A 14,097-nucleotide genomic window follows, 5' to 3' on the forward strand; every position below is an offset into this window, starting at 1 on the left:
CAGCCTCGGTCTCCTTTCTGCACCAGGGGATTTCTGCTGCTTAAAGTCACAGTGAAGGCAGCAGTCAGGATTGCTGAAATTTACTCAAAAATGCAGCAGGTAATTTTCTCTTCTTACAAATCCAGTTCTCATTTTCAGAAGAGAAACTTGCCGCATGTTGGAAGAAGTGGGATCACATCACCTTTCTTAGCAGGGCAAGTAGAGAGAAAAAAATTTACCTTGAAAAGAGATGTGTGATCATGAAACCTCACAACTCCTTTAAAACTTGCACACTTTTGACTTTACACCATCACAGACAGAGCTAGAAACTGGTAAAAAGATGGCTTCCAGGGGTCTCCAACTCCTGTCTGCTTGAAAACGCAGCATAAGGAGAAGTTAAAACTATACATAAAACAGTCAGGTTGTGTGGAATTGTGTGAATGAAGCCACGTAAGCCAGTGGAAGGGCCCATGCTCACCTTTGTGTGAGTTAGATCAGATGTGAGATAATACAATCCACTATCTGAACTAGAAATACAAAATTTCTAGAAGTTCTGAAGCCTAGAGACTAAAAATAGCTGTTTTTTTACCATAAAGACTGAATTTTGGGGAAGACTACCTGTTATATCTGGACTTTACTGCTATGTGTAAGAAAGGGAAAGCTACCATACATAATCTGGCTCCTGCAAAGAAAGTGCAGGTAGATTAAATTAATAACACCAGTATAAGATCATATTTTATTAATTAATTTTTATGTTCATTTTGAGAGAAAACACCTCCCAGAAAAGTTTCTTTTCCATTTTTTCCCAGCTTTTCGACTTCTATAATACTTGGCCATGGAAATTAGACTCAATGTATTCTTACACATTTCAGAGGAGGCCCTGAGTGCTTTGATCTTTAGTGAGAAAAATGAGACAATACTAAAGCAAATGATTCCCTGCCTTATTTTTTTATATTGCTGCTATGGTTTAGCTGTCCTAAGGAAGACATTAGCTTGCATTATTTTTTCTTCTGTATTGCATGGGTTTGGTTATTTGCATATAAAATGAGAAGAGTTGGATTTGTCTCTCAGTCCATATCTGTTTCCATTCAGGTTTGCATGTAGGTTATTTTTAATTCTATGAATATTTTGCCTACTATGCATAACAGTCCTGGAAAGGTAAACAAAGGCACATACTCAGTAAAAACTGTATGGAAACCATGTTTTTCCTAATACAGTAATTATAACTTAAAAGCTCATAGAGAAGAATGGAAAAAATCTTTAAATAAGTTGTATTTTTTGAATAATTTCAAATGTACTATGCTGTCATATAAATATCTTGTTTTAGCTGAGAGAAAAGGGCAGGAAGAGAAGACATAAGGAAGATGTAGGATTTACTGTTTTGGATAAAAAACGTATCTGTGTTGGCAGCAACATCTTCATGACTGCACAGCATGGAGAATGTAGCAAGGCAGGGTACAGAGAGATTACCTTACACTGGTCAATCATGCCTAGGTTGGAGCTTCAGTTCTTCACCAAGTTCCAGTGGCAAAGAACTCCTCATTAATAATATATTACCTTTCTCTCCTTCTGAAATGTAGAGTAATTGTGCCATGTTAACTTCAGGTTACAGATTGCCTAGTCTTTAAATGACCACCACACATAAATGATGTTATTAATGGTTCTTGTGGTCTAATTACAGATAGTTCTGTCACTAATCTAAGCAAATACTCAACATTCAGGGCTCAAGGGGCATTTGCTTCTAAATAAAAATTAAAGAATACAAAGAAATATAAACATCACAAACTCAGGAAAGCTCATTCTTCACATAATGTAACATGGGAAGCTGCTTTGAAAGGCTGAACTAGTTTGGTATTTAAAATACTATACTCAATAGTAAGATGCATAGGCAAATTCAGGCTGAAAGGGCCAACATTTCATCTTTGAAATGCTCTTGACACTGTAAAATGACACTACATAAACTAGGAGATAAGAGATAAAATGCCATGGACTGACAACGACACTACTGCTTGTACTGCTAATATTTTTCTAAGTTCTGCACTCTGTCTACCTGGTCTTTCACCCAAGCTCTTCACCACGAAGGAACTTCTCCTGCTTCAAGCTCATTCTAAATCTGTACAGAGCTATCACTTGTCTTCTACTTGAACTTGCATTCATATTGTATAGTTTCACCATCAGCAACTATACAATATGAATGGTTTCAAATTAATTTTAATTTAATTTCCAGAACAAATTGACTGGATTTTGATCTAAATGCAATCATTTTTCCTGTTGTAATGAGATAAAATGTCACAGTTGAAAGCCCTTGTATTTATTGAATTCCTTACCAGAGCTGAGTCTTTTAGGAGAATAAAATTAAAAATGTGGCTTGTTAAATGGCATAAAAGGGGGGTTTGTGATATGATGTCTTTTCAAGTCAAATGCTAAGTGCAACATATTCCAATGTAGACAGTCATTAATATTGACACCTTTTACAGTCTCAAATGTCTTTCACTGTTAATATTGAGTCAGTACTGGAAATTCTGTATTTTGAGACAGGAATTATTAGAATAATTAGAATTAGAAATATTAGAATAACCTGTAGTTGGTTCATACTTAATATTTTGTGATACTTATGCCATATTGCAGTTACTCTCACCCTTTATGTAGCTCTCTGCAGTAACAATGACATACCCCATTGGAGCTGAATTCTGTTGATGGGAATACATGGGTTCTCTTAGCAAAACTGAGTTTCTGCATAAATTTTAAATCAGGAAAATTGGATATTAAAAAATATGCCTAGGTTGGTTCTGTCATTTTTAATGGCAGGTCTCCAAGCTGCGTCCAACATTTTTATGAGGACTAATATTTTTTTTTTTTTTCTGTGCATAACTAGGTAGTAAGTATCTATTTTAAACTGAAATTAGAATTGGAGGAATGGTAAAAGGGGACAGGAATGAAGGATTCCAGTTTAAAAAAAATGTCCATCTTGTCCATAAAGTGTCATGGGTTTCTGTGAAGTGAATTAATAATAAAGAATACCTACCACATTTAAGTACTTTATCCCCTAAAAATGCCATTTCAGGTTAGCTCTATTTTTATTATGAAAATAAAAATGTATGTTTCTTAAAAGAAGGGTGGAGTGTTTTGTTGGCTTTGTTTCTCCTTAGAATGGGCAGAAATATGAAGTAATTCACACTTTACTGTCCTCTGTGAAAACAGGTTTTTATGCATTGGTAATTGAAGTCCATCAGACAATTCCTATGAGCTGTTGCTTACCAAAGTGCTTACAGAGGCATTGCGGTGTATGCCACAAAATTATCTGGTTTTATTTTTGAAGAAAATTGTATCTCATATCTTACTTTTGTAATACATTTCAATATGATTTTATTAATTTTTATGTTAATTGTGTATTTAAAATTATTCCAGGAATTGATCTTTTGTTGGAAATCCATATGAAAAAAGAGAAATAACAAAAAGAATTACAGCCCATTAGAGATCTCCTTTCAGTTCTCAATTATATAAAAGTGAGGGGAATTCATGTGCAAATGAAATCTGCAGGCATTAAAAGGGGATGTAGTACAGTGTAATTGAAGAGAAACTGCATAGAGGCAGCAGACTAATGACAAAAAAAAAGTAATGAGATTCAGCTTCATAAATGTTAATCTAATACATTTAGGGGAAGACAGCTTGAAATGCAGCCCACTGGGCAGGTGGTATCTAGCAGTATTGTTGAAGGGCATTCTGCACCCTTGGTTTAAGGGCTTGTTTATTCAGGTGTATGTATTAGCTCTTCTCAAAAATACCTTTCAAAGATCTGAACTAGCAGATAATGTTTAAACAATGTCCCTTTTGGCTTTGGCTATGATGGGGAGTATAGAAGTATAATTCCAAGTGCATGGCCTCACATTAAGGACAACCAGCTCCAACTGAGCTTTGCTTCAGGAATTGGAAGCAGTTCATATGGATCTGAATGTATTAGGTCCAAACGCAGTCCTAGAATTCAATAAGCATCTTGAATGTACACAGTCTTGAACTATTTAGGGTTCATTTCATTTTCAAAATATTGTTGGCATTCACGGGGCAGAGAACTGTTGCTCTCCAAAATTTTCATACATTGGCATTTTGAAATTGAAAGCACCTCATTTATCTGAAAGATATCCGTGAACCAGCAGGAATCCAGTGACTAGGAAATTAGGGCCACAGATGTTTGAGTTATGAAAAAACATTATGACCAGAAGTGACCATAAATACAGTATCTCAGCCAAGGTAATGTGAACCAGGTCTGCTAAAGCAGCATAAAAGCAGAAAACATGGAACACGGTTCAAGGAACCAGAGTGATGGAATTACAGCTCCATGATACAGATTGATGATTTTTTAGGAATTTTTCCTTGTTTTCCTGAGGGAAAGCACAAAATTCCAAGGAGATAGGATACTCACTGGAATAATAAGTAGATAATGCACCATAGAAGAAATTCTCACTGGCACAGCAGATGGGCTTCACCACTAAATTCTTTTCTGCCCATATTTCACTTGAGTTGGACACTGATTCCACCCCTACAGCAGGCAGTGAACACAAGGCTGGTGCACAATTCCCATAGCACAGAACTACCCAGGTTTCTTGTTCCCTCAAATCCTAAGCATCCTGATGTTTTCAGGGAAATGTCTTTATACAATTCAGGGACAATTCTACGTCCCTATTGACTACCCAGATCCACTGTGATATGCTCTTTCAGTCACTGGTATTTAAGATTAAAAGAACAACACATTAAAAAGCAAGGTGTGGGAATAAAAAGGAATGGATCAATGTTAAAATTTGAAAAGATACAGGAGAACAAGAAGTGTTAGTAATGTGAATTGTCTGTTAAATTCATGAATGTTGAAGAGAAAAATCCACATGTGAATAACCCGTTTCACAATCACATTTCTGCCCACTAGTGCAATAGCATGTTTTCACATGTTTGTGTGAAAGCACTTCTATATGTTTGGTTCTGACACACTGGTATGAATATATGCAGAAAATAAGCACATGGACTTCAGCCCATACCAGCTCATCTGGCTACCCTGGGTGGAGAACAAAAAAATTCCAAGAGCTGTTGAATCTGTTTGTACAAAGTGGCAACATTGTACACATCATCCTTCTTACCTTTTGTTTCCCTCATATTTTCTATTGCCCACTCACAGCAATCCCAGGTCTTTTGCAAATGGCCCTTCTATCTCAGCTACTTGAATGAAGACATAGTACGCATATGTGGCATAGCTCCCTTCATGTGGAAAAGGGGAAGAAACCAAACCACAAGGCAATCTGCCCAATTCCAAACCAGCAAATTGACAGGGAAATAAGTCTGGTTTATAATTCCACATATAATAGGCTTTACTAACTTAAAAAATGGCTTTGCTGAAAAGAGTAGGACTGAATTTGGTACAGAGGATAGCAAAACTGTAATGACACCTATGTTCAACAATATGAACAACATACTTCAAATAACCATCATGGTTCTCATTATTATTCCTACTTCATAACATTTTAAGCATCTTCTATAAATAAACAATCATTCACTTAAACCATAAATAAAGAGAACTCTTTGTCAGACTGCAGGATGAAATCCATCTACAATTTAGCTGCTTTTAACTCTGCTTTTCCACAGTGCTGCAATTCAGACCAAAAGCATTTATTTTCCAGTTTCATTCAAACCAACTCATTTTTGTACAACAGAAAACCGCCACGAGAGGGCAGACCATTTCTTTCTTCAGATACCTCCGCATTTTCAAATAGAACTTTTTTTCTGTCCTAATTTGTGCCCCGATATTTTGTATTTAGATATCGTCTCAATGATTCCCAAATGAACAAATGGAATATGAAATCTCAAACCAAGCTATTTGGCATTCATAATGTTCAAAGAGAATTTGAAACTAAAGCTATTATTATTCTGTTACTAGAGCAGAAACAAATGCAGAAGCGTTGGGGGGGGGGGGGGGGGGGATGGGGGTGTGGAAGGCAGCGACCCATCAGAACTGCACTGAAAAATAAGCTGTATTTTATAAGGAAACACTACAGGCATTGCACTCATGGTAAAAGTACTCAACAGGTTTAAACAAGTCAGTTTCTAAGCACTATGTTTAACACGCAAACAAAACATCCCAGTCCTACATCAATTTCAAGGCAACAAGATCTCAAACAGCATTCCTTAAAGCAGAAGCTTTTATTTCTGCTCTATCATTTGATTAAGCTGTTCAACTGCACACATCAGTGTTTCCCAGTTGGTAGGTCTAATTCATCAATGCACCCCTATAGAACCCACCATGTAAGTGGCCGGAAAAGGGGCGGATCTAGAATCTGTGCCCAATACACAGAAATTCCTTCAGGACACATACGAACAGTCACGAAAATAAACAAGTAACTAGAAAACTTCATTTTCTTATTGTCATCAGGTCACTACAGATCCTGATGAGGTGTCCTCGTTACGTGGCTCACTTTTCTGCGCAGGTTTCACAGTCTTTGCTGCTGGAATCCAATACAGGCCTTTTGGAAGAGACACACATAGAATCATAGAATGGTTAGGGTTGGAAAGGACCTTAAGATCATCAAGTTCCAACCCCTCTGCCATGGGCAGGGACACCTCACACTAAACCATCTCACCCAAGGCTTCGTCCAACCTAGTCTTAAACACTGCCAGGGACAGAGCATTCACAATTTCCCTGGGCAACCCATTCCAGTGCCTCACCACCCTAACAGGAAAGAATTTCCTCCTTATATCCAATCTAAACTTCCCCTGTTTAAGTTTTAACCCGTTACCCCTTGTCCTATCACTACAGTCCCTAATGAAGGGTCCCTCTCCAGCATCCCTATAGGTCCCCTTCAGATACTGGAAGCCTGCTATGAGGTCTCCACACAGCCTTCTCTTCTCCAGTCTGAACAGCCCCAATTTTCTCAGCCTATCTTCATATGGGAGGTGCTCCAGTCCCCTGATCATCCTCGTGGCCCTTCTCTGGACTTGTTCCAACAGTTCCATGTCCTTTTTCTGTTGGGGACACCAGAACTGCACACAATACTCCAGGTGAGGTCTCACGACAGCAGGATAGAGGGGCAGGATCACCTCCTTTGACCTGCTGGTCACGCTCCTTTTGATGCAGCCCAGGATACGGTTGGCTTTCTGGGCTGCAAGTTCACACTGCAGCCGGCTCATGTTCATTTTCTCATCGACAGCACCCCCAAGTCCTTCTCCACAGGGCTGCTCTCAATCTCTTCTCTGCCCAACCTGTAGCTGTGCCTGGGATTGCTCCGACCCAGGTGTAGGACCTTGCACTTGGCATGGTTAAACTTCATGAGGTTGGCATCAGCCCACCTCACAAGTGTGTCGAGGTCCCTCTGGATGGCATTCCTTCCCTCCAGGGTATCAACTGAACTCCACAGCTTGGTGTCATTGGCAAACTTGCTGAGGGCGCACTCAATCCCACTGTCCATGTCAGCGATGAAGATGTTGACCAAGACCGGTCCCAACACCGATCCCTGAGGGACACCACTCGTTACTGGTCTCCAGCCGGACACTGAACCACTGACCACAACTCTTTGCATGTGGCCATTCAGCCAGTTCTTAATTCACCGAGTGGTCCATCCATCAAATTGATGTCTCTCCAATTTAGAGACAAGGATGTCATGTGGGACAGTGTTGAACGCTTTACTCAAGTCCAGGTGGATGACATCAACTGCTCTACCCCTTGTCCATCAGTTCCGTAGCCCCATCATAGAAGGCCACCAAATTGGTCAGGCAGGATTTCCCCTCAGTGAAGCCATGCTGGCTGTCACCAAGCACCTTGTTGTTTTTCATGTGCCTTAGCATGCCTTCCAGGAGAATCTGCTCCAAGATTTTGCCAGGCACAGAGGTGAGACTGACTGGTCTGTAATTCCCCGGGTCATCCATTTTCCCCTTCTTGAAAATGGGGGTTATATTTCCCTTTTTCCAGTTGTTGGGAACTTCACCTGACTGCCGTGATTTCTCAAATATGATGGCCAGTGGCTTAGCAACTTTATTCGCCAGCTCCTTCAGGACCTGCAGATGGATTTCATAAGGACCCATGGACTTGTGCACATTCAGATTTTTAAGATGGTCTCGACCCAGATCCTCTCCTGCAGTGGGCCCAAGATCTTCATTCTCACTGTCCCCATGTAAGCAAAGGGACAGGCCCTTACCGCTGCTTTGTCTGCAGATCCTTCTAAAAAACCTCAGGATACATTTCTGGAACTGACTTTGGCGAAAAATGCCCATCCTTTGCAGCATAGTTCTGAGACCCTGACAAATTTAAAACATTTAACACATAGGTAGCTTTATGCAGTTGCTCCTGTGGGCTCACACCCAGGGTATTCCCCCTTTTTTGTTTGTCAAGCATAGCTTTCAGGATGCCATGGGCACATTCTACAATCGCTTGACCAGTCGGAGAGTGAGGAACACCAGTAAGGTGCGTGACGCCCCAGGTTTGTAAAAACAATTCCCAATGATGAGAACTATAAGCAGGACCACTGTCAGTTGTTAGTTGCACAGGGACTCCCATGGTGGCAAAACAATGAAGCAGATGTTTAATAACGTCTTTGGCTTTCTCACCTGCATGAGCTGCGGCAATTAAAAATCCTGAAAAGGTGTCAATCGAAACATGAACGTATTTATGGCGGCCAAATGAAGGGATATGAGTAATATCCCTTTGCATATCCAATAATCCAAATAATTAATATTTCATTAGCCTTTAGTCCCCGAGGGTTTATCCCCTGCAATAAGGGTACAGGAGCTAAACACTGACAGCGTGGACATGCACGGACGATGTCCTTTGCTTGTTCTAGGCTAAGAGAAAACTGCTTATGCAATGAATGGGCATTTTGATGAAAAAAGTTGTGGGATAATTTAGCTTGCTCACACTGCTGTGGCAAAACCACTGTCAAAGTCATCTTGTCAGCCACGCATTGCCCTATGTTATTGGGCCCAGTAAACGGGTGTGTGAATGAACATGCATTATAAAGTAAGGGTGTTGTCGCTGTTTAAGCAAATAGGCAAGATTTAATAACAGCTGAAAAAGTTGTTTGGTTGAAACTTCCTTGATAAAGGCCACTTGTAGACACTGAACTATTCCTACCACATATACAGAATCTGCAACAACGTGAAGTGCTTCATGTTGGAACAAGAAAAAGGCATGGTGAGTGGCCCCTAATTCCACTACTTGTGTGGACCCAGATAATGTTATAACCTCAGAGGTCCTAATCATTACCTGCTGGCCAAATCACAGCAGCTTCACCAGTTTTACCTGAACCGTCCACAAAAACTGTGCGAGCTCCTGGGATGGGAGAATCAGATAATAAGGATTTTGGCTGTAATGACAAAGAGGTTAAAGAATGAAGCAGTTTTTGCCAAGGTAACGGGTGAGAAATGTCATTTAAATAATCTGCCAAGGCACTCTGTAATGATAGGCTTTCTCTGAATGCAGTTGCATATTCAAGAGGTTGCAAAGCAGATGGATAACATCAGGATCTTGTCCCAGCAAATGCTGACAATGCAATCTGCCCTGAGAAATTAGACAGAAAATAATTTCTAATGCACTTACCAGGGTTTTCGCAATGAATGTGGTAAAAATAACCATTCAACTACGATGAGTGTTTTCGTCAGAGGAATTCACATCCCATTGACCTATTAGTCCATAAGGCTGAAAATCATTAAACGCAATAAAAAGGCTTACTGACAAGGCAGGCTTTATACGATGTGCAAAGGCAGTGCTTATCTTAAATGTCACTTTAATGAGAGTCACATTTGCCTGAGGAGTGAGCTTTTGTGTCGACGCTAAGTCAGGATCCCCTTTTAAAAGGTTAAACAAAGGAAGTTCCAAGCTGCCTTTGCAGACCGTTTGAAGTAGCAATATTTTTAACAATGCGTACTTGTTGCGGGAACACACAGGAATTGTACAGTTTCCAACCAAGATATTGCCAAGGAGGAAGCCGTTGAACCTTCTCTGGAGCAATTTGTAAACCATAATGTTGTGATTCCAGAGAAAGACAACAAGCTGCTTGTTTCAATGGAACTTTGGTCTCAGATGACAGCAAAATGTCATCCATGTAGTGATAAAACTTGATCTGATTATGAGAATTTTGCACATTAGGAATGCTTCAGCAGCTACAAGTTGACATGTTGCAGGACTATTTTTCATGCCTTGTGGCAGAACAATCCAGTGATACCGTGACATTGGTTGATCCTTATCGATACTTGGTACTTGGGACCATCTGGATACATGCCACTTGGGACCATCATCTGGATGTAAACCAATGGTGAAGAAACAGTCTTTCAAGTCAATAATTTGGAAAAAACAGCTGTCTGGTATACATGTAGGATTAGGGATGCCAGGTTGCAGGGCACCCATAGGTTCCATAACAGCATTAACAGCTCATAAATCTTGCAAAAGCTGCCACCTTCCTAATTTTTTAGGTATAACAAAAATAAGAGTATTCCATGGACTGGTAGATGGAACAATATGTCCCAGAGAAAGCTGTTCCCGAACCAGTTCTTGAGCTTTGTGAAGCTTCTCTTCTTCAAGGGCCATTGATCTACCCAGACCAGTTTTTCTGTCAACCAGGTCAATTTTAGGAGCGGCTGAGCATCAATGGCCCTTATTGAAAATTTGTCATAATTGCCATGTTAAACCGTTTCAATAAATCTCATCCCCAAAGGGTATAAGGCATGTCCAGAACATATGGCTGCAAGATTGCTACCTTTTTCTCCGGCCCTTTGACATATAACAGTACAGCACTTTGCCCAGGGACTTGAGTTCCTCCAATTCCTGAGGCTACGGCTGTTGCATGTGTCAAAGAGCACTCGGGGCCATATAGATGGTTGAATAATTAAAACATCTGCACCTGTGTCAATTAAGCCAGTAAAGGGAGATCCCTGTATCTTGCATGTTAGCAGAGCTTGACTAGTAGTCACCTTCTGCGTTCAGAAGATATATGGAAGTCCGGAGCTGCCAAACCCAGCTGATCCCCTGTAGGACAATTGCTGCTGCCCTGAATTAGATGTACTGAGGGGAAGCAGAATTAATTGTGCAATAGGCACTGTACAAGGAGGCATAGGTGTCCATGCTGTAATTTTGATTTCCCCCATATAGTCTGAATCAATTACCCCTGAGAGGATAAACAACCCTGCTCTGGAACTGGAGTTTCTATGGATTAACAAAGCAAACAGACACTTAGCCAATGGCCCGAACATTCCTGTGGGTGTTAAATATACACTCTGGTCTATGATTATGGTGCACTGGCTTGTGGCCAATTCTGACCCAGCCCTCCCTGCTGTTGCAGGCTGGAGTTGACTGACGATGGTCCCTGGTTGCACCCCATTGTGGGTGTGTTGTTTTGCAAGCTGGCCACCTGGACTGAGAGTTGTGAGCTTTGCCAATTGGCCCTGTTGGCAGCTTTTGGGGCACCAGATCTCGAGCCTCTCCAGCCGTTTCCTGGACTTGACAAAACATTACCAGATTTGTCCATTTTTGACCGACATTGATTGCCCCAGTGATAGCCCTTTTGACGTTGAGGACAAAGTTGGGTAGGAGCCCTAACCTGGGCTTCCCCTCGTGATCCCTTGCCCCTTCCATTCTGATGGGGGCAATCCTTCTTAATGTGACCCTCTTGCCCACAAAGAAAGCATTTCACTGTACCTTAGCAACAGTCAGCTGCTGAGATAAGGCTGCTGCGAGAAGCTCAGCTTTGTACTGATCCGACCCAACATTCTGACAAGCTGTTATGAGATCGGTTACTGTTTTAACTTGATTCCGCAATGGGTCCATCACCCATCTACAATCGGTATTAGCATTCTCAATAGCAAGTTGAAAAAAATAACAAGTCAGCTGCCTGTGGGGAATCAATCTCTCGCTGTATAGCTGTTTGCAACCAACCAGGGAACTGTACATAGAGCTCTTGCACCCCCTGCTGGATCGTTGCAAAAGAAGTCTCCCTTTTACCCACATCTGGTACTCTGTGGAGTGCTCTGATGGCAAGGCTAGTCGCTTGAGTAAAAACATCACAGTTTAAAGCTGCTTGAGCTGCCCCTGTTGCATACTGACCCTCCCCCAATAACTCCATCTCTCCAATCGCCAGACCATACGTTAAATTCTCCATTGCTTGAGCTATGGCTAGGTCTCTATATTCTGTTGACCACTCTGAATATTGTGCAGCCGACAATACAAGCCGCAGGAGAGGTCTCCAGTCTACTGGAGTCATGGTAAGCAATTCCCCTATGGCTTGCAGCAAATTCATAGAAAAAGATGCTTGTAAACCATAATCTCTTATAGACTCCCGCACCTCTTTTACCACATCATAAGGCAATTGTCCCAACTCAGGAGGTTGATTAGGCTTATAGAAGACCGGCATGGCTTGCACTAATTGTAAATCATCACATCGCAAAGCCTCTTCTCTACATTTGCCCAATAGACCAAGACTTTACTGCTTTGGCTGATAAAGTGAAGGGGCAGTTGGTGATGGACGCACCACAGAGGACTGGGACAGCAAACGTTTACACTGCTGCTGCAGGATTTCACCGGCAGTGAGGGCCGCAGCAGCCAAAGCTTTAATGGGTGTCAGTGGTGGGTAAAGATCAGGTTCTGCTTCCGGATCAATCACTCCCAGATCGAAGGGATCCTCCAATTCATCAGATTTTCAACTGGGGGGGTGGAGTGGGGTGGGGTGGGGTGGGCGCGATGCGGGCCCACCTCAGAGCCAAGCAATTCAAAAGATTGCTTCCCCTCCATTGCCTCAGCCGCCTCAGGGTTAGGAGCTGCCATGTTTTGCAGCACCTGTTCGGCTGGCTATAAAGCTCGCAAGGCAGAGTAAACCATGCGCCAAGTCAATAAATGTCCCTTTAGGGAGTCAGGTTTCAACGTCTGGGCTGCTTGCAACTCATCTCCCACTTGCTGCCACAGAGTCGATTCATAAGAGGCAGTCGATGGGAACCAGGAACAATGATCTCTGATTCAGACCAGCAATTTAACCAATTCAAACTGGGTTCCCTTAAAGCCTTGTCTTTGTAAAATACGCTGAAGCAGATAGTTACCGAGACGCTGCTCCTTTGTTGCGCTTTGACCTGTATCGAAATCAAGGGGTCAGTCTATCTACCCACGGCTGCTCACCTTAGTTGTCCAGCAACTGGTGATGAATGTTTATCAGGATCCTCTAATTCATGTTATTCCATGCGTCCAGCCAAATGGGGTACACCACCGGACTTCTGCAGCTATCTTCAGCCTGAGATTCTCTTCAACCCACGTTGGGCACCATTTCTGGTGTATGATGTCATGGACTCCATGGAGATACAGAGTCATTTAGTTAACAAAGTCGCTGGGTTATATGCTTTAGGCTTACAAGGGTGTTATGGCAAATAACCAATAAAAACCCACGGCACAAATATTCCTATACAGGTTACTCAGTCACCATTTTTCCTAACCATTTCCTTGTTATTGTTTCTAGCTGATACGTGCTTTAGATGCAACAATCTATGTTATTGCTTAAGCAATCATCGCTCTTACAGACTGTGTTTCTTTTTGCGACTGCGTAGCAGTTAAGCACAAGATATGTTCTGCTTCCAGAACTTCCTATTTGAAACAGTCTGTGAGGAACAAACATTATTTTTCTCCTTGGTCTGCTTACGCCAGCACTTTGTGGTTAGCCTCGCATGTGCAGCTGCACTGTGTTCTTTAAATGGTCTTCAACAGCCCTGGTCTCAGGAAATGACGCTATCGCAGAGCTGGTTTGGATGCTCAGGGAGGCCGAGTTTCGTTAACTTTGATTTCCTGAAGTAGAGCAGTAGCAGTTTATTAAAAGCATCTTGACAACAGCATTGAGGTGGGTTGGTTGCTTTGGGGTTTCTTTGTGTGCGTGTTTTTTTTCTTCTAGTTGACCCTCGGAGTAAGTGGTACAAAGGGCATGACGGCGGTTTCCGGGAAGGAAGAACTAACAAACACCTGAATTAACTGAATGTGTCAGTTTAAGAGCAGATATGGCCTCCATCTAGCTGCTTTTTCTTTTACCTATCTGCATACCTGTGTGCGCATATAGACAGAGATTTCATATGCAAGACCTGGTGGATGGCCAGTGGTTCCACCTGCTGTTTTTCTCATTTTCA

This window comes from Pezoporus occidentalis, unplaced genomic scaffold, assembly GCF_034315485.1.
Source record: "Pezoporus occidentalis ecotype Australia unplaced genomic scaffold, CSIRO_AGI_Poc_V1 ctg189, whole genome shotgun sequence".
NCBI classification, from domain to species: domain Eukaryota; kingdom Metazoa; phylum Chordata; class Aves; order Psittaciformes; family Psittacidae; genus Pezoporus; species Pezoporus occidentalis.